This window comes from Lepus europaeus, chromosome 13, assembly GCF_033115175.1.
Source record: "Lepus europaeus isolate LE1 chromosome 13, mLepTim1.pri, whole genome shotgun sequence".
Lineage (NCBI taxonomy): Eukaryota > Metazoa > Chordata > Mammalia > Lagomorpha > Leporidae > Lepus > Lepus europaeus.
Window position 1 is genome coordinate 30,385,215 of NC_084839.1, and position 19,057 is coordinate 30,404,271.

Genomic DNA, 19,057 nt, shown 5'->3' on the forward strand with positions numbered 1-19,057 from the left:
GAATGGTATATAAATAGTGCATTCCTATATAATGCTGCATTGACAACCTTATAGCACTATGGACTCTGGAAATATGATGATAAACAAATGGTTATGAATTTGAAATTTGTCAAATACCTCTGAATTCAAGTGCCTTATTATTCAGAACTTGTGGATTACTCCAAAAATCATTCAGTTTAAGTTATGGTTTCTCAATTCTTAATTAGCTGTCTTTCACTTTCCTTTAAAACCTCTTGTTTTAGCCACAGTGAATTAATCCACAAAAAAGTACATCCTATTGTCAATCTGTTTTGTGTATTTAACATTAAATGGATCCACTTTCTACAGATCATAGATTTTTTTTTTTTTTAGTGCTTAAGGAGGCCTCAGAGAAGACTAAGCCTAACTTCCGAATTTTATACCTCAAGAGAATGCTGAGGAAGTGACTGTAATTCATTGGTTTTGCCTTTAACTGCAAAGTGTTCCTATTTAACTCTGTAATGAGCTTGGCTCCCTCCTGTATAGTCAGGAATGCTTACTCAATGATTTCTGACTCCCCTCTACTCTTATGTAACTTTATGCTCAATTTCTGACCTAGAATCCTAAGTTCCTCACTACATACCTGTGACTTACTTTCTATTTTTGATCTCTGGTTACATGAAAATGATGGATAGGGGATTTTGTCTTTTCCTTTCTTTCATTCTGTAGCAATTGCCAAATCTCTCTTACCTATTAGGCTCTCTGGGCTCTGATCAGCCTTAATTTAGTCATTGTTCCCAAATACCTTCCTAGATTGTGCCAGTGTCTTTGACTGTTCAATTCTCTTGTGTTTTTTTTTTTTTTGTGGTTTTTAGGGACGGTTAACAGCTGCATATGAATATCTTAGTAATCAATACCTATTCAACACCTCTAACTCTGATCTTGAACACCCAAGACCAATCTTCCACTCTCTTATCTCAGTCTATGACCAGATGTCAATAATAGAAGGTTCTACATTGAAGTAAAAGCAAGAATCAAGCCCAACCTAACCATATGTACTTATAAGTTAGTAGCATGATATCATCACTGGAGTGATGGAAATAGAATTGTATGCCTAAATAACCTTATATGTATTCATGTCATAACCTGACATGGTTCATTTTGATAGACTGTTATCTCCCTTAAACAGAAATATTGTCTACAGAGCTCTATGTACAACATGAAAAACAACCTTGAGTTACATTCATAAATCATATTTGAATTAGAAAGGAATTTGCCTTACCAGTATCCTTCTTTACTTTGAGATGGCTGATACGATTTTACTAAACCATTTCAACGGTTTCAAAGAATATGCTAGGAGTTTTTAATGGTTATTGCATTTAATACAACGTGAGCACAATATTTGCTACTGATTTTCAGAACATTTGAATTTTGATCACTTATCTTTGATTTATGGGTTAAAATCATGTCCCTCACTGAGAGGCTTTTTTTTTTAAATAGACATTTCGTGATAGCATGTGGTTTGTAAAATAACCTGGGAGATGAAAATGGAACACTAATCTTTAAAATCCATTTGAAAAATAATTTTTAAGCTGAATTTTGTCTTCATGTAGTATGATGCAAGCTTTATTATGCTTTGAGAGAGTTTTCTTTCAAAAATATTTTCTTTTTGACAAGCAAAGAAATCAACATTAACTTTATTTTTTCAATCCTTAAATTATTGCAACATGATTTATGGCTTAGCATATGGTCTGTCTTGGTGAATATATCATCTATTTTTGAAAAGAATATGTGTAATCTTTTATTATTTAAGTATTTTTTGGTTGTCAGTTCATAGTTATTCAATCTTGTAGATGCTTACTGATTTTCTTCTTATTCTATCAATTATTGAGAGAAAAGTTTTGAAACCTTTAATTGAAATTGTGGATGTATTTATTTCTCTTTAAAATATATGTAGGGGTATGTGTTTAGCCTAGTGGTTAAGACACCTGTGACCCACATTGGAGTGTTTGAGTTGATACTCATCTCTGACTCCTGACTATAGCTTTGTTATGTGGACCATTGGGGATAGTGATGATAACTCAAATAATTTGATTCTTGCTACTAATGTAGAAGTCCTGAATTGAGTTCTTGGCCCCTGGCTTTGACTTTGGCTCAGTCCTGCTCATTCTGGATTTAGGGTGTGAATCAGCAGGAGAGGTCATGTGAGGATAAGGTGAGAAGGTGTCTATGTGTAAACTAGGATGAGGGCCCTCACCAAGAACTGAATTGGCCAGAACCATCATGTGGGACTTCCCAGCCTCTGAAGCTGTGAGACACAAGTGTTTGTTATTTAAGCTAACCAGTGTGTAGTATTGTAATAGTAATCTTAGTTAAGACCTATCACTTCACGTATGATGTCAGAATCATACTTACAACAATATACTTCTTTCTATTCTCTTCCGTTTATTTCTCCTGTAGTTGTCATATATTCTACTTTGACATATGCTTAGAACCAAGTCTACTACCATTATTTTTGCTCTAAATATTCTTTTATACAAATTAAAAAATGAGGAGAGCAAAAACTACAAAAAGAAAGGAAGAAAGAAAGAAAGGAGGGGATGAGGTAAAAAGGATAAGGGAGGGAGGAAGGGAATATCAATATGTTCTTAGAATTATATCTACAAGCCACATCGAATCTGTTAAAAACTAGTTAAAAATGAATAATAAAGAGAAGATGTTCTTAAAAATATCTCTCCATGTATTTACCATTTTCAGTATTCATTCTGTATCTTTTTTTTTTTTTTGGAAAGGGTCAGTTAGTAAATATTTTAGGATTTGTGAAAAATAGAGTCTCTGTCACAGTGACAACTATACCTGTGTAGAGCAAAAGAAACCACAGATATTTGTAAACAAATAATCATGACTATATTCCAGTAAGACTTTACTTATGAACATTAAAATTTGTATTGTCAATAATTTTTTGTAAACTTTGAATTTCATGTAATTTTAAACATAATATTTGTTTAATTGTTCTGGTCATTTAAATATGTGAAAATCATCTTAGCTCATAGACCACACAAAAGCTGTTAGTTAGCTAGATATGGGTCATAGTGCATAATTTTCTGACTTCTGCTGTAGATGCATGCTTTTCCTGATGCCATTAGGCCTCATTTAAGAATATTTTTTGTAGTTCAGGGCTAATAATGACAAATTTTATGTTTTTATTCCTCTGACAATCTACTTATCTCTTCATTTTGTAGATACCTTGTCAATATATCAATATTTTCTTGTGATAAAGAGTTGTAGGTTTTTGGTTTTTAGCACTTTAAAGATTTTTTTTTTTTTCTTTTCAGCACTTTCAATAACATTCTATTGTCTTCTGGTTAATTGGATCTCTATGTTTTGTTTCCTTTGCCACAAAAATGAAGTCTTTATTTGGTCTTCACAGCTGCAGTTTGGGAAGGTTGAATACTGAAACAAATGCAAAACTCATCTGATGTGTTCTTCTTTTTCCCTCCCTTCCTTCCTTCTCTCTCTTTCTTTCAATACTTTTCTGTATTTACTTTACCTGAGAAGTAGAGAGAGAAAGATACAGAGGGAGGGAGAGAGGGAGAGAGAGAGGCAGACAGAGTGCTTCTTCTTCTTCTTCTTCTTTTTTTTTTTTTTTGACAGGCAGAGTTAGACAGTGAGAGAGGGAGACAGAGAGAAAGGTCTTCCTTCCGTTGGTTCACCCCCTAAAATGGTTGCTACGGCCAGCGCGCTACACCGATCTGAAGCCAGGAGCCAGGTGCTTCCTCTTGGTCTCCCATGTGAGTGCAGGACTCAAGCACTTGGACCATCCTCCACTGCCTTCCCGGGCCACAGCAGGGAGCTGGACTGGAAGAGAGCAACCGGGACAGAATCTGGCGCCCCAACCGGGACTAGAACCCGGAGTGCCAGTGCCACATGCAGAGGATTAGCCAAGTGAGCTGCGGTGCTGGCAACAGAGTGCTTCTTATCTGCTGGCCCATTCCCTAAGTGTCCACCAGGAGCTGTGAACTAAATCCCAGTCTCCCATATGAGTGGAGAGGACCCAAGTAATTGAGCCATCACTTGTTGCCTCCCAAGGTGTGCTTATTCGGAAGTTAGAATTGGTAGCAGAGCTGAGACTCAAATTCAGGTACTCTGACATGGGAAGCATATGTCCAAAGTATTGTAACTGTTAGGCCGAATGCACAGTGCTTGTGTTTGTTTCCCTCAAAGAATGAAGCCTAAACAATATGTTAGCTAGTGCTTTAAGTACTCTGTTCACATCTATTCATTTTTATCATAAGAATAAGCATAATTCCTGTGATTTTGTCATGACTAAATCCTAAAGTATTTTATATATGCTCAAAATATATGTTGTGATTAGTTTATGTTATACTTCTAAAATGTGATGCTTGAAGCTTGAGAAATGTTTAATATTTAATTTTTCTCTGTCATTTCAAAGCATTTTTATGTGAATCTTATATAATTGGCTTATGAGGCTGTAGTAAAGGTTGTGAAATTTGAGGTTCTTAACCTCAACCAGTCAACATTTATGAAATACCATCTATGTACAAGATACTGGTGGGTCTCAGAGCTGTGACTCTTGCTAACTCAATGTTATGTAATAATTCTTGATATCATAATGCATTATTTAATAGAAAATTGGAGAATAGTCACAAAAACAAGATTCCATAGCCACCATGTGAGTTGTCAGTATCCCATAAAATCACTGATTGAGTCCTGGCCTCTCCACCTCTAATCCAGTATCCCTGCTAACATGCCTGGGAAAACAGTGAAAGATGGCCCGATTCTTGGGCCGCTGCTCCCATGTAAGAGACCCAGCTGGAGTTTTAGGCTCCTGACTTCGGCCTGGGCCCAGCCCTGGTTGTTGTAGCCATTTGGGGGAGTGAAACAGCAGATGGAAGAATTCTCACTCTCTCTCTGTTTCTCCTTCTCTCTCTGAAACTGCCATTCAAATAAATACATATTCTTTTTTTAAAAAAAGCTAAACAGTACACTGAAAACTGAACTGTTGCAATGAGATCATGTTATTTACATAATCCTAATGCTCCTGGATGTCACTTTTTTCTTCCATAGAATTAAGATGATGTGTCATTTAAGTTCCTTTCCGTATCGACAATTATGGTTCTCCGCATGTCCTAGTGAACTTTTTTTCTGTCTCATGCAATTAGGATATAAATAGAAGATCATGATGCTTTTTTTTTTAATTTTTTTTTTTGACAGGTAGAGTGGACAGTGAGAGAGAGAGAGAGAGAGAGAAAGGTCTTCCTTTGCCGTTGGTTCACCCTCCAATGGCCGCTGCAGTTGGCGCGCTGCGGCCGGCGCACCGCACTGATCCGATGGCAGGAGCCAGGTGCTTATCCTGGTCTCCCATGGGGTGCAGGGCCCAAGGACTTGGGCCATCCTCCACTGCACTCCCTGGCCACAGCAGAGAGCTGGCCTGGAAGAGGGGCAACCGGGACAGGATTGGTGCCCCGACCGGGACTAGAACCCGGTGTGCCGGCGCCGCAAGGCGGAGGATTAGCCTAGTGAGCCGCGGCACCGGTCATGATGCTTTTTAACCCTACATTCTGAAGGTGATTTTGATTGTTTAAAATATGAAATGTTAGAGTGTACTTAAGTTACAGAAAAAAGATTTTTCTAAACATAATAGCTAGTTACCTTCCTTGTATACTTTTATGTGTCCTCTGAGTCATATCTACACTCAGTAGCTGCTGACAAAACAAGATTTTACTGCTGAAAGAGCAGCAGACCTAATAATGCTGCAAAAAGCAGGCTGAATTTTATTTTGCCTTGGGTCATCAATAAAATTCCAGTCATGCTCTGATCCCACGCTCTTTATTGTTCCCCATGACACATCACAGGTAAAAGCAAACTTTACTATTTCAGACATTACAAAACTTTCAGTGAAGAATTGGAAAACATCTAAAAGGTCACACATAAGTCTTAGAGAGCTTACAAAGCATTCTCCAAGATACAGTGACACGTGCAAATGGGAGTATTTGTTAGGATAATGCTGACTGCTGTTACAAGTAGACCTGCAAATAAAAGGGTTTGGAATAATCAAAACTTTTTTCTTGTGCCTGCAGCTCTTCTTCTTGTGGTCATTTAGGAACTGATGTTGGTGGAGGCTCTGCCATTATTTAGGGTCTTATTTTAGGATCTGCTAATGTCATATGCCACTTCCGTGGCTGCTGTAGTCATTTCCATTCCAGTACGTTGGAAGGGAGAAAGAGCATGAAGTTCACCATAGAGTTTTATGAGTCTGTCTATGCTTCCAGTGGCTTCATATATCTGTAAGAAAGATGTAGAAATCTCAGAATCACGAAAAAAATCACTGGCTGTCTAATGTCCAGAGCTCATGTTATTAGCCATTCTCTAATCTTTTGTGCTCTTGGAGTATCTGTACCAATCCTAGAACTTTAAACATAGTATATTATTAGATCTCAATCTTGTGATGAAATTAGGCCAATTGAGAGGACTGAATTTTTTATTTATATGTTTTCTTTGATTTTCCTGATTTTTTTTCCTCCACAAAAGAACCAGTTTATAAACTGGATGAGAACAGAGCTTCCTCCTTTTGATGGCTTGGATAATGAGGGGAACACAGATGGGCACATAATCCAAAATCATAAGCTGCTTCTGTCTTGAGGCTGCAAGGTTTTCTAATAAATTCTCTAACTTAGTCTGTAGCCTTGTTGTGTGGAAAGGGCCTTTTACCTCTTTCTTCTGGATTAAAGATGCTGTGACCTTTTAAAAATTACCATAGTATTTATTAACCAATAGTCTTTTTTTTTTCAAGATTTATTTTATTTATTTGAAAGACAGAGTTACAGAGAGAGGTAGAGACAGAGAGAGAGGTCTTCTATCTGCTGGTTCACTCCCCAGATGACCACAATGGCCGGAGCTGTGCCAATCTGAAGCCAGGAGCCAGGAGCTTCTTCTGGGTCTCCCACATGGGTGCAGGGGCCCAAGAACTTGGGCCATCTTCTACTGCTTTCCCAGGCCATAGCAGAGGGCTGGATATGAAGAGGAGCAGCTTAGACTAGAACTGGCACCCATATGGTATGCTGGTGCTTCAGGCCAGGGCTTTAACCCACTGCACCACAGCACTGACCCCTGGCCAATAGTCTTAAGTGTTAGATAAAACTCAGTTATGTTCAGGTGTCTGATTTGAGGTTAAAATAAATTTTTAATAATTGTTGATGTTCCATTTTCAATACCTGAGTACTAGTTCTGCATTTTTGAATGAATGTGGTTTGGTTTCCAAATGTGCCCATTTGGACTGCACTGCTGTTTGTAATTTATCTAGAAAGTTATTTCATAATCCTGATGAACAGAACACATGATTGCAACTATCCAGAGAAAATAGCACACTTACATGGCATTAGTAAGATGAAAGACACCATTTGCCAAAAAATTAAGTCAAACTTGCTGAATATTTTGCTTCTTTTTAAAGCTTATCCATCTAAGATAACTATACTTTTCATGATTTTTACAGATAAAAAAAAAGGAACTTTTATTCACCTCTTTAGTTTTGGATATAATGATAGAAGCCTTCAGAAGACTTTCCCTTTCTTGGAAGATGGAATTGTTACATGTTATTTTTGTCTCCTGGAGACAAAATTAATTACAGATAGGAAGTTCCTGGGCTCATGGGAAGGGAAATGATCCCAAGATGATTTAAAGGTCTGACCACTTTGAGAAGCTGCCAGAATTACTTATATACTGATGATATATTAAATATAAGTAGATACCTCGTTATTTTACATGCTTTGTCTTTCAAAAACTTATTTGGGGATGTGTATAAATCATTTGCTCAATGGGAGTGATTTTACCATGTTTTCTAAGGGAGACAGCTGTGACGTGATAGAAAGTGCATCAGTTTCAGTGATAAAATTTGAACTTGAATCCTTGTTCCTGCATAATAACGTGACTCAGAACTAAATGCTCCTTATGCTTCCTGAATCGTAGTTTTTTTCACATTTAAAAATACCCAGCTTATAGGATGCAGTGAGATTAATGAAATAATTGTGGGCAAAGGTCTCTGGAACCATGAACTGCTATAAAAATATGAGATTTTTTTATTATATAACTGAGTATTACAAAATAAAAATCTACATCCTCTACCTTATTTGTACATGCATAGTCACACATGTGCACACACCATATACATATTTATAGTGGATCAAATTAGTATTTATCTACAGGGCTTATTATTTATATTATGTACAGAATTTTGGTAAAAGCTGGATTTAATGCCTATCATAATAATCTCATGGAGAAGAGTTTCATTTTCATAGCATTAGCATAGGAATTTCAGTAGAAACTTCCTTCTTTGTAAAGCTGCACTTGTTAGCTGGCAATGTTCCCTGTCAACAATTTGTTCCTTCTGACGGGACAATGTTTAAGGCCAAGGAAGTTGTATATAGCCAATATACTTGACCTAGGTGAGTTCAAGGGAACTCTGTAAACCAGTTGTTCTTTCTATCTCTGAATTTTGGCTTCTACATTTCTAAAATTGTGATGAATTAAATAATTTTAGGTGCTCATCCATACTTTGAAATCTCTTGATTTCAGAGTCACTCCATGGTTGGTCTAACATGATATGATCACTAACTCATGTCAACACTCTTGAACTTAGGTAGCTAACTGAATGTGTCCAGAAACAACCTCTTAACAAAATAAACTAGTAATGCAGCAAGGGATGATTCTGACCTATCATGAATTAATTTATTAACTGCAGTAAGAGGATGAATGTAGGTGGATAAAATCTGAAAATGTCCTTACTCTTTGAGAGACAATTTATATAAAAGATAAAGTCATGTTTATTAATATATAATTAATGAAAATAGTATGAAGTTTTAGAGAAGTTTTGTCCAATAATACACTTCAGTGATGGAAATATTCTATATTTGCACCATACAATGTAGCAACCACTAGCTATAACTTGAAGTGTGATTAGTAAAACTGAGAAACTGAGAATTTTATTTTTTATTTTTGAGATATAAACATGGGAGAGAGAGAGAGCGAGGGAGAGAGAGAGGAAACCTATTTGTTGGTTCACTTCTTAAATGCCTAGGGCTGGGCCAGGCCAAAGCTGGGAACCAGAAACTCAATCCAGATTTCCCATGTGGGTGGCAGAGACCTAAGTATTTGATCTATCACCTGCTGCCTACCAGGGTGCACATTAGCATGAAACTTGAATTGGGAGCAGAACTGGGTCTCAAACCCATGCACTATGATGTGAAATTCATGTGTCCCAATCAGAATCTTAACCACTAGGCCATATATCGTCCCCAGAACTGATAATTTTTAAAAAGCAAATTAATTAATTTAGGAGAGAAGGAGAGGGAAGGAGAGCAAGAAAGAGACAGATAATGTTCCCATGTGTTCCTCAATGCCTGTTATAGCCAGTGTTGGGCCAGAATGAAACCAGAAACTGGAGCTCAGTCCACATCTCCTGCATAAATGGCAGGAACACAACCACTTGAGCCATCACCCACTACCTCCTAGAATAGGTGTCATCAGGAAGCTGGAACTAGGAGTGGAGCTGGGCCTGAACCCAGGCACTCTTGACATGCAATGTGGCATCCCCAGGAATGTCCTAACCACTAGGCTAGATGCCTGCCTGCCTCAACTGAAAATTTTTATTGTTATTTGTTTACTTAACCAAACTTAGTCATATGTGGCTAGTGGCTATCTTTCTGGAGAGTGATTACAGAGAATGTGAAGTGCTCACTGAGTTATAAGCTTTTTTAGGGCAAGAAATCTGTCTTACTAATTTTACTATGCATGTATTAAAACCTAACAGAGGTCACAGAGTAGAACCCAGTAAGTCATTTTTGTTGCAGGAAAGGATATTCCTTAAATGAGTTGTGATTAAGGATATTTGGATATCATTAAATTCTGTATCCTTTTGCATATTAACATATGAATTGAAAAATCTTCAAGTAAATAAGCTTACTTTGTTTTTAAGTTTGCATCTTTCAGATATTTGCAGGTTGTTCACAAAGTTAATGAAAAATATTTATTATGAGGAAACTATACACAGATTTTATTTTTTGTGCCAAAATAAGCTTATTTTTTAATTCCGTTTTCCATGAACTTTTGGAAATACTGGCATATGTGTGTATGTGTGAGAAAGAAAGACAAGGGAGGTAGAGAAGGAAGAAAGAATATGGGGGGAGAGAGAAATATCCCATACATGTAATCCCATAGAATGCAATGTGGGAAAGTTTGCTTTTTAAGAGATGTGGTTTAGTTTGTAGAATACATGACCACCTACCACATAGATGAGCTCAACAAATCAGATTTTTGGACTTTGCTCTCTAATGTAATATAGGTGAAAAATACTGATTCAGTGAAGTGTGTTGGAGCAGAAACCAGAGGATAGGCAGAAAAATTAACTTAATAGAAGATATTTAAGTATTCAAAGCCCTCTGAGCAATTGGGAACAGAGGCTTAAACCTAAAACACTACATGAGACTGGTCTTCATGAGTTCATGAGATGAACAACTTCTCCCTTGAGACATAATCACTATTTCTGAATAGTGAATGTAATGTTTTTCATATATTTTTGAAGTCTTTTAGGGATCCTTTGTTTAGAATTTTTTTTTTCTATTCCTGTTTGGAAGAACATCAACTTCAAATCTGAATTTGCTATTTAAAGTACTAGGATTTTGCCCAAGGACTTTTAAAATTTATGTTAAAAAAAAAAACAAAACAAAAGACTCCAAACCCTTACCTTTAAGTTTTCCACAATTGAAATTTTTTCATTGAAGTTGAATCATATTTAACAAAAAGTTGAAAATCATTAATATCTAGTTCAAAAGACAAGATGAAAAAGATCAAAGTGCCTTGCTTATCTAGCTTTCTATCTGCTTGAGGGTCAATGAATAAAAATGTGCCTGAGAAGTGGAGCTGCTGGCAACTGCCTGGTCTAACACATTTTTTCCAGAGAGTAAAAAATACTGTTACCTCTTGGTTTATGAGGCGATGAAGTATTCTAGCACATAAATATTGACGCTGAGACCCATGGGATGTAGCTGTGTTGAGGACATTTGCAAGACATAAAGACCAAAGCTAAATGAAGTTACATCTTTTCCTATAAAATGCAATCTGTCTCTCAATGGATCGTACCGTCCTGTTGTTTTTATTTCCTCCATCTTTATAATTGGAGACATCCTGCCGGCTTGTTGAAAACACTTGTATTTCTTCCTGAAAGTTAGCCAACCTACAAATTATCTTTAAAAGTCTGATTAGGTGTTTGCAGCTAAAATTAACACATCAGGGAAATGCTAGAATTTTGAGCTGGAAGCTGAGAACAGGAAAATGGTTAAACAAAGACATAAAAAATCTGTCAGAACAATATTCTGGAATGAAATAGATTTTTTAATTGAAAATTTTGTGTAGCTTTTACCTACCTTGGAGCAGGAAGCCTCTGAGTTCTACAATATTGAATATAGCTATAAATGTTTATATAGTTTTTATGTGCTTAGATGGGGGCAAGGTAGGGGGTAGTACATTAAATATTCTCTTATAATACTCTTATAAAGTTGCATAAAACAAATTATGAATACAGTGTGTTCAATTGCAAGGATTCATGGGAGAACCATGAATTTCATGATCAAACTCATGGTGTCCTGACCAGAGGCCATGTAAGAATTCCCGGGTGAGCTATGAAGCTTGAGAAATATTAATTCAGTTGTGTGTAATTCTGTTTCCCCAAGCATATCATGATAATATTCTTGAGAAAAAAATAATATAGTCATCCAAAAAACATTTAACTTGGACTAATAGACTCCAAGCATTGTTTTAGGTATTGGAGCCAGCCATGAACATTTTTGTTGAGATACTTGCTCTCATGGAGTTTATCTGAGGGAATTTCAAAATATTCATGGAAAATAATATTAAAAATGAGTTTATTTTTGTGCAAAAAAAGGAAATGCATGTATATGGGGGGGTCATCACAAAGTTTTATGAAATTAGTGTTATGAAAAACTATGCATGGATTTCAAAATTTTTTTGAACCAAAGCAAATGTGTTTAAATTCCATTTTCCATGAATCTTGTGAAGTCTTCTCATATGTTAATGTCGAGGAAATGGCATACAACAAGCAAGAGGAAAACTAAATATGCTTCAAGTATACTAACAAATCCTGAAAATAAATGAAGATAATATGATGAGGCATTAAGGTAGTTGGGGAGGCCTTTCTGGGAATGGAACTTGAGAGCTGAGTTCCAGAACTTACAAAGAGCTAGTAACAGAGGAAGATTTAAATTAAGAGAAATAACATGTACAAAGGACTTAGAGTGACAGGGCTTACAAGAACAAAAGATGACCAGGGGCCAGTGCTGTGGCTCACTTGGTTAATCCTCCGCCTGTGGCACCGGCATCCCATATGGGCACCGAGTTCTAGCCCTGGTTGCTCTTTTTCCAGTCCAGTTCTCTGCTGTGGCCCGGGAAGGCAGTGGAGGATGGCCCAAGTGCTTGGGCCCCTGCACCCGCATGGGAGACCAGGAGGAAACACCTGGCTCCTGGCTTCGGATCAGCATAGCTCTGGCCATAGCAGCCATTTGGGGGGGAGGGGGGGGTGAACCAATGGAAGGAAGACTTTTCTCTCTGTCTCACTGTCTAACTCTGTCAAGTAAAAAAAAGGAGATGACCAGGCCAGTGTGGCACTGGAACAGCAGATCTACTGGGAGAGCAGATTCAGATCATACAGGGCCTCATGGGCCATGTAAGCATTGTCATTTTGCTGCATGCTTTCCTTTCATTGTCTCACTTGGCAAAACCAAGTTTAAATTTCCACTCTTTATAACTCAGCCACACCAGCTGATAATTAACCAAATTCATTACATAGATCCTAAATTGGTCTTCTTTGCTACTGGGCAATCATAAATGTGCAGCTTTATTCTACTTGCTTTCTTATTCCCTTAGATAATTTTATACCTTTCCTTCTGTCCTCAAACCTTCCACATGTCTTAGCTGAAGACCATGTTTCTTTCTTTACTAGGGAAACTTAAGCAGTCAGCAAAGACCATCTGATACTCTCATGATTGCATCTTTTCAACTGCCAGCATCTGCATCTACATATACCCACTTCCACCTTGTTACCATGAATGTAATATTTATTTATTTATTTGATTTACTAAAATATCTAAGTGCCTAGAACCATGTCTGGCACTTTTTGCCTGGCAGAGAGTGTTTGCTGAGATGTGAAATCATCTCATGTAATCCCTATAGTAACTCATGAAGTAAGAAGTATTATGTAGTGTATGGCTGAGCCATATTCAGGCAAAAAGAAAAATCAGTAATACTGATTCTGTCTTTATTTAGAATTTTGATTTTTTTTATTCTGATTTTTTGTATTTGTTTTGATTTAAAAATACTCTATTATAATATGTTTATGTTTGTTACTGAGCATTTGTTAACTCCTTAGTCTTGGCCTGGGAATCATATTATTCCTGTTTTGTGAGTGAGGAACCTGAAGTTTGGAGATGTTAAGTCACTGGGTCTGGCTTATATACCATTAATAAGATTGAAGTCCCTGAATTATCCAGGTCTGGGGGGGGCGGTTGTTCATAACCATTGTGCCACATTTTCTAGATTCTTGTTTAATTTTTATCCTTTCATTCAATGCAGAACTGCTTCCATCTATATCTGTAAAAGGTACTTGTTAAATTGGTGTTCATTTTTATTCTGGTCATGCTTTGTTATTCTCCTGGGGTACTGTTTAGTGCAGGCCAGGTTTGTAGTCATCATTCACATAACAACACTTTCCAGAAGAGTCACAACTATATGTCCATAATTGTCTCCACCTTGAACTGTAGTGGGATCGCTCATTCTTAAACCGAAGCCTTTCTTAGGTCTGACGTCCTCAGATAACATCTCTTTAGGATTATTTTTGAACTTTTCTTGCTTCCACTTGTCTTCTCATGACTTCCATTTCCCCAAAAGAAATGACTAGGCTTTGGAGAGCTGATTCTAATTTGGACATATTCTTCCTGATTTTTATTTTCTTATCACATTTCCCACTTACACATCCAAAGTCACATGCAGTCTCCTGTCACTTGGCCAAGAGCTAGAAGGCTAGTCTCCTTCAAAGGCACAGAAGCAGCTTCTCATTGCCTCTAAGTGGATCCACTGCCTTCACCATGGTCCGTGCTTAGATCAAGCCTGTCTTGCTGGTGCATTACATTGTGGCTTTAAACAATGAAAGGCTTGTTTTAGGCTTTTTAAAAAATTTATTTTATTTATTTGAAAGGCAGAACAAGGGAGGGAGGGAAAAAGGGAGGAAGAGAGAGAGGGAGGGAGAGGGAGAGGGAGAGGGAGAGGGAGAGGGAGGGAGAGAGAGAATGTCTATCTGCTGGTTCACTTACCAAATGGCTGAACTCCATCTGGGTCCCAACCACTTGGACCATCTTATGCTACTCTCCCAGATGTGTTAGCAGGGAGCTGGATCAGAAGTGGAATAACTGGGATTCAAACCTGCACTCATATGGGATGCTGGTGTCACAGGTGGCGGCTTAACCTGCTGCACCACAACTCTGGCCCCTTATTTTAGTTTTAAAACCTCAATAATATCAATTATCACAAATATTTAGTTACAAAGTTTAGCATAGTCAAAATATTTAGTCACACTAATCTCAGATGGCAAATATATAAACCTCTTAACTTTGCAGACCCATATGCGTAGATTAAAATAAAACAAAAATAAAACTGAAATTTAATCCATTTTAGTAATATGTATATTTATACAATTTACTTCAGAAGTGAGTTGATTATATTCTGTAATTTAGGGTGCATTTGAATAATCAGTCTGTGTATATCCTTCTTTCATTTTTTATTTTGTATTACTATTTTTTTCCTTTTTCCTACTCACCATAGGCACTCTGTTTTGTATGTTAAGTATATACTTCCAATACAATTTTAATAATTTACAGGAGGAGTCTTCACAAAATCCAATGAACATGCATATTATGAAAACACTCTTTGGATCTCAGTTTTTTCCACCAAAATGAGCTTACCTTTTAATTTCTTTTTCCCAGTAACTTTAAAGTACTCTCATCTTGCTTAAGTGTATAGAGTGATGTTAGCAAAAGGCTTCTGCCCTCACTGTTCCACTGAGTTTCTGTAGGATAACTTTGACTCTGAGCCAAAGCCTAGAGAAAGAAATTAATGACATAGCTGCTTCCTGCCCACTCTCCCTACCACTCTCTCTTCTTCCCAGTATCCATTGGTTCAGTCTTCAGTGGACTTCACACTTCAGACTTCAGTGGCACACATACTTTTTAATGCTAGCTCTAACAGATCTTCTTTACTATCAGTTTAAAAATATTACTTATCTAACTAATAAATTCATGAAGCAGAAATAATATTTTTGTGAAGATTAAGTGGAAACATTGTGATTTGCTTCACTAAGTTTAAGCCATTTGGTCTTATTTATTCCTTTGATGGAAAAGTAAACAACTTGTTCTAAAACAGATCGTGATCTACTTTAAGCCTCAAAGCTGATTTTCTTGACCTTAGTGAAACATTGGGTCTTGAAAAAATACTGTGCTCCAGATTCATCCATATTGTAGCATGTATCATAATTCATTTTTAAGACTTAATAATATTTTACCATATGCATATACCATATTTTGTTTATCTACTCATCTATTGATGGACATCTTTTAGCTATTGTGAAATTTGCTATTATTTAGCCAGTCACAAAAGTACAGATGTTGTATGATTCTACTTCTATGAGGGACCTAAAATAGTCAGATTTATAGAGATGGAAAGTAAAATAGTGTTTTAAAGGACATAGAATTTCAGTTTGGGTTGTTGAACATGTTTTGGAGGTAGGTAAAGTTGATAATTGCACAACAATGTAAAGGTACTTAATACCACCAAACCATAAACTAGAAATGGTTAAAATGGCAATTGTTGCATTAAACATATTTTAACATATTAAGAAAAGAAGATCATTGTGTTGGGGTTCTCCAGAGAGACAAAACTAGTAAGGTATGTACATAGATCTGTGAGAGAGGATTCACCCAGGGAATTGGCATTAAGGTGGCTGAGAACTCCTATGACAGAATATCTGAAACGTGGAGATGACAGTAGCATGACAATCCAAGTCTAAAGGCCTTAAAACCAAGTAAGCTAATGTGTAACTTTCAGTCCACTGTCAAAGGCCTGAGACCCTTGGGTGCCACTGCTGTAAGTCCTAGACCACAGGCAAGCAAGCATGGCGTTCTAATGTTTCAGGCAGTAAGAAAGAAGTCAGTCTATTCCAGCTCTCAGTGCTTCCTGTTTTAGTCCATTTTCTTTTGCTGTGACTGAATACCAGAGCAAGATAATTTATAAATAGTAGAAGTTTATTATGGTCCATGATTCTAGAATCTGGGAAATCAAAAGTTCGACACCAGTAACTTCTTAGCTTATGATGGATCTTGCTTGCTGACGTGGGCAGGGGGAGTCCCAGACCTTGACTCCCAACTTGTGAATATCATTTTTATATATTCTAGTGGGAAAGACATGGGACATGTGTGCACACACAAATACAAACAAGTTGCTGTATCTCTGCAGAACCTTGACTAATGCAACATCTAAAGAGGGATATAGACAGGATTCAGTTTATGCTCTGGCAGTTTCAAAAGGTCTCCATCTCCCTCAGCTCTCCCATTGTGCATACTGAATCTTTATTAATAATAATCTGAAGACATTTTCTTCTTCCAATAAGGATTTGATATTAGTACCCCAGGGCATAGTCAGTTATGTAAATTTACTCTGAATGTCTGTATGCTTTAATTAAATTCAATAATATGTGCCTTGTGTTTTGACATTTCATTGTTATCTAATTATATCTGTGTGTCTGTATATATGTACTCACGAAAAATTTAAACTTGATATTTGGCATTTAGGGCAAGTTCACTAGGAGCAACTCTTCAGAGGAGGATTTATGTGCAGTTAATTTGTTAAGGAAATGTTCCTGAGAGTAGCCAATGGGGGCACAAGGAAAGCAGGACAAAGTAAAAGAAGCCATGCAAACATGCGGTTTCAGGTAAAGCCCTGGCCCCTCCTTGATCGTCAGACTCAGTCTCCACCACAGCCTGCTGGAGCAGGAAGCTCTGGAGTGTCAAGTACACACACAGGATTAGAATAAGAAAATGTTTGTTGCCACTGAAGATTCTTTGCTTATTGAATATTTATTAGTTTACAAGTATTTTACCTGCCTGGAAAGGACTTGTTGGTGCTACAATGAAAGAAAAATAACATGAATTTCAGATAGAAAAATAAAATTTTCAGTCATATTACTAGTGGGATATGCTAATTCAGAAAATTCCTAAATTCTGTTACTGATTTTTTTTGAAATACATTTATAGTTAAATTTTCTGATAGTGCAAATACAGTGGGAGAAGGAGAAGGTAGAAGAGGAAGAGAAAAAGCTACTGCCATTTTTTCAGGGGAGATATATTTTTATCAATCCAATTTTCATATGGATCTTTATACAAGGAAAGATGAACAATGAAATAGACAAATCACTTGAGTCATATTTTGTAAGAAACAAATGTCCATCGAATAACCAGTCCTTATTTTGACCTTTCATGCTGTAACAAGGTAATCCATGGACAGGTGTTTCTTTGGTGGGGGTTAAAGTAAATACAGCTTTCCATTTTGAGTATCATTGGAAATGATGGTGCTATGTTTTATCCTTTTATATTGAGACAGTTTAATTTAGTCACGTAGAATGTTGAAAATGGCTCCCTATTCTGATTGAGCTGGAACTGCTTAAGTGGCACATGTGATTGCCTGCTTTTTATTATTGAAAATTGGTGTGCACACACAGACACACACACATACACTCAAGTCCTTTTCAACCTAATTCTGTAAAATAGATAATTCGAAGACTTGAGTTCGTTAATATAAAAAAAAACAGAAAACCTGGTTATGACTGGTCAGCATAAATGGAAACTTATTTTTCTGTCCACTGCTACCATTTTTGCTAGGGGGCTACATTCTCTTTCAAGTAGAGAAGAAATATATAGCTCTCCTTAGGAGATGGTTATTATATGGTATTGTTATAATTGTGTATTATTACATCTGATTTTGGTAAGATATCTAAATGATAATGTCCTAAAATTGCAGAAGCCATGAAAAAAAGAAAAAAATGACAATAATTAAGAATTTTCTCTCTCAGAACCACTTCTCAATAAATCCAAATAGTCATACACTCTGCTCACTTTGCACACACTTGTGTCCTGTAATTCCAAAGCCCACCAATAGTGGCTGTGTGTGTAATGTGTGTGTGTGTGTGTGTGTGTGTAAGACTTCCTTGCAGATTTTGAACCTGCCACAAGTTCAAAGTCTACAGGGCAGGTTGAAGACCTAGGGAAGAGTTTTGCAAGCTGCGTTCAAAGACAGTTTGCTGTCAGAACTCCTTCTTCCAGGGAAGTCACACTTTTTTTCTCTTTAGGGAGGCACATCACATTGTGGAGGATAATCTGCTTTACTGTTAACTTACACAGAAACTTCCAGAGTAACGTTTGACACAATATTTAGGCACTGTGGCCTAGCCATATGTATAGACAAAATTAACCATCACAAATATATGATTCACAGTGTCTGTAGGCTTTGTTGTAAAATACATATGTTGAAACTCTAACCTCTGCTGCTTCTGAATATAACACTATTTGAAGATGAGGATTTTAAAGATGATTATGTTAAAATGAAATAGTTTTGGGGGAAGAAGTGCTCTATATACATATATATGTACACAGATTTATACCTATATATATGTACACACATATATATGTACACACAAATGTGTGTACACACACATTTATACCTATATATATGTACACACACACACACACACATATATATATATATATATATATAGTCTATAAAGACCAGAAATTTAGGGGATCAGACATGCATGTACCAGTGGAAAGACCATTTGTGGGCATAGTGAGAAGGCCTCACCTGCTAGTTAAAGATTGAGGCCTCAAAAGAAACCAGTCCTGTTAACACCTGGATCTCGGACTTCTAGCTTCCAGAATTGTGAGAAAATAAATTTCTGTTGCTTGCTTAAGGC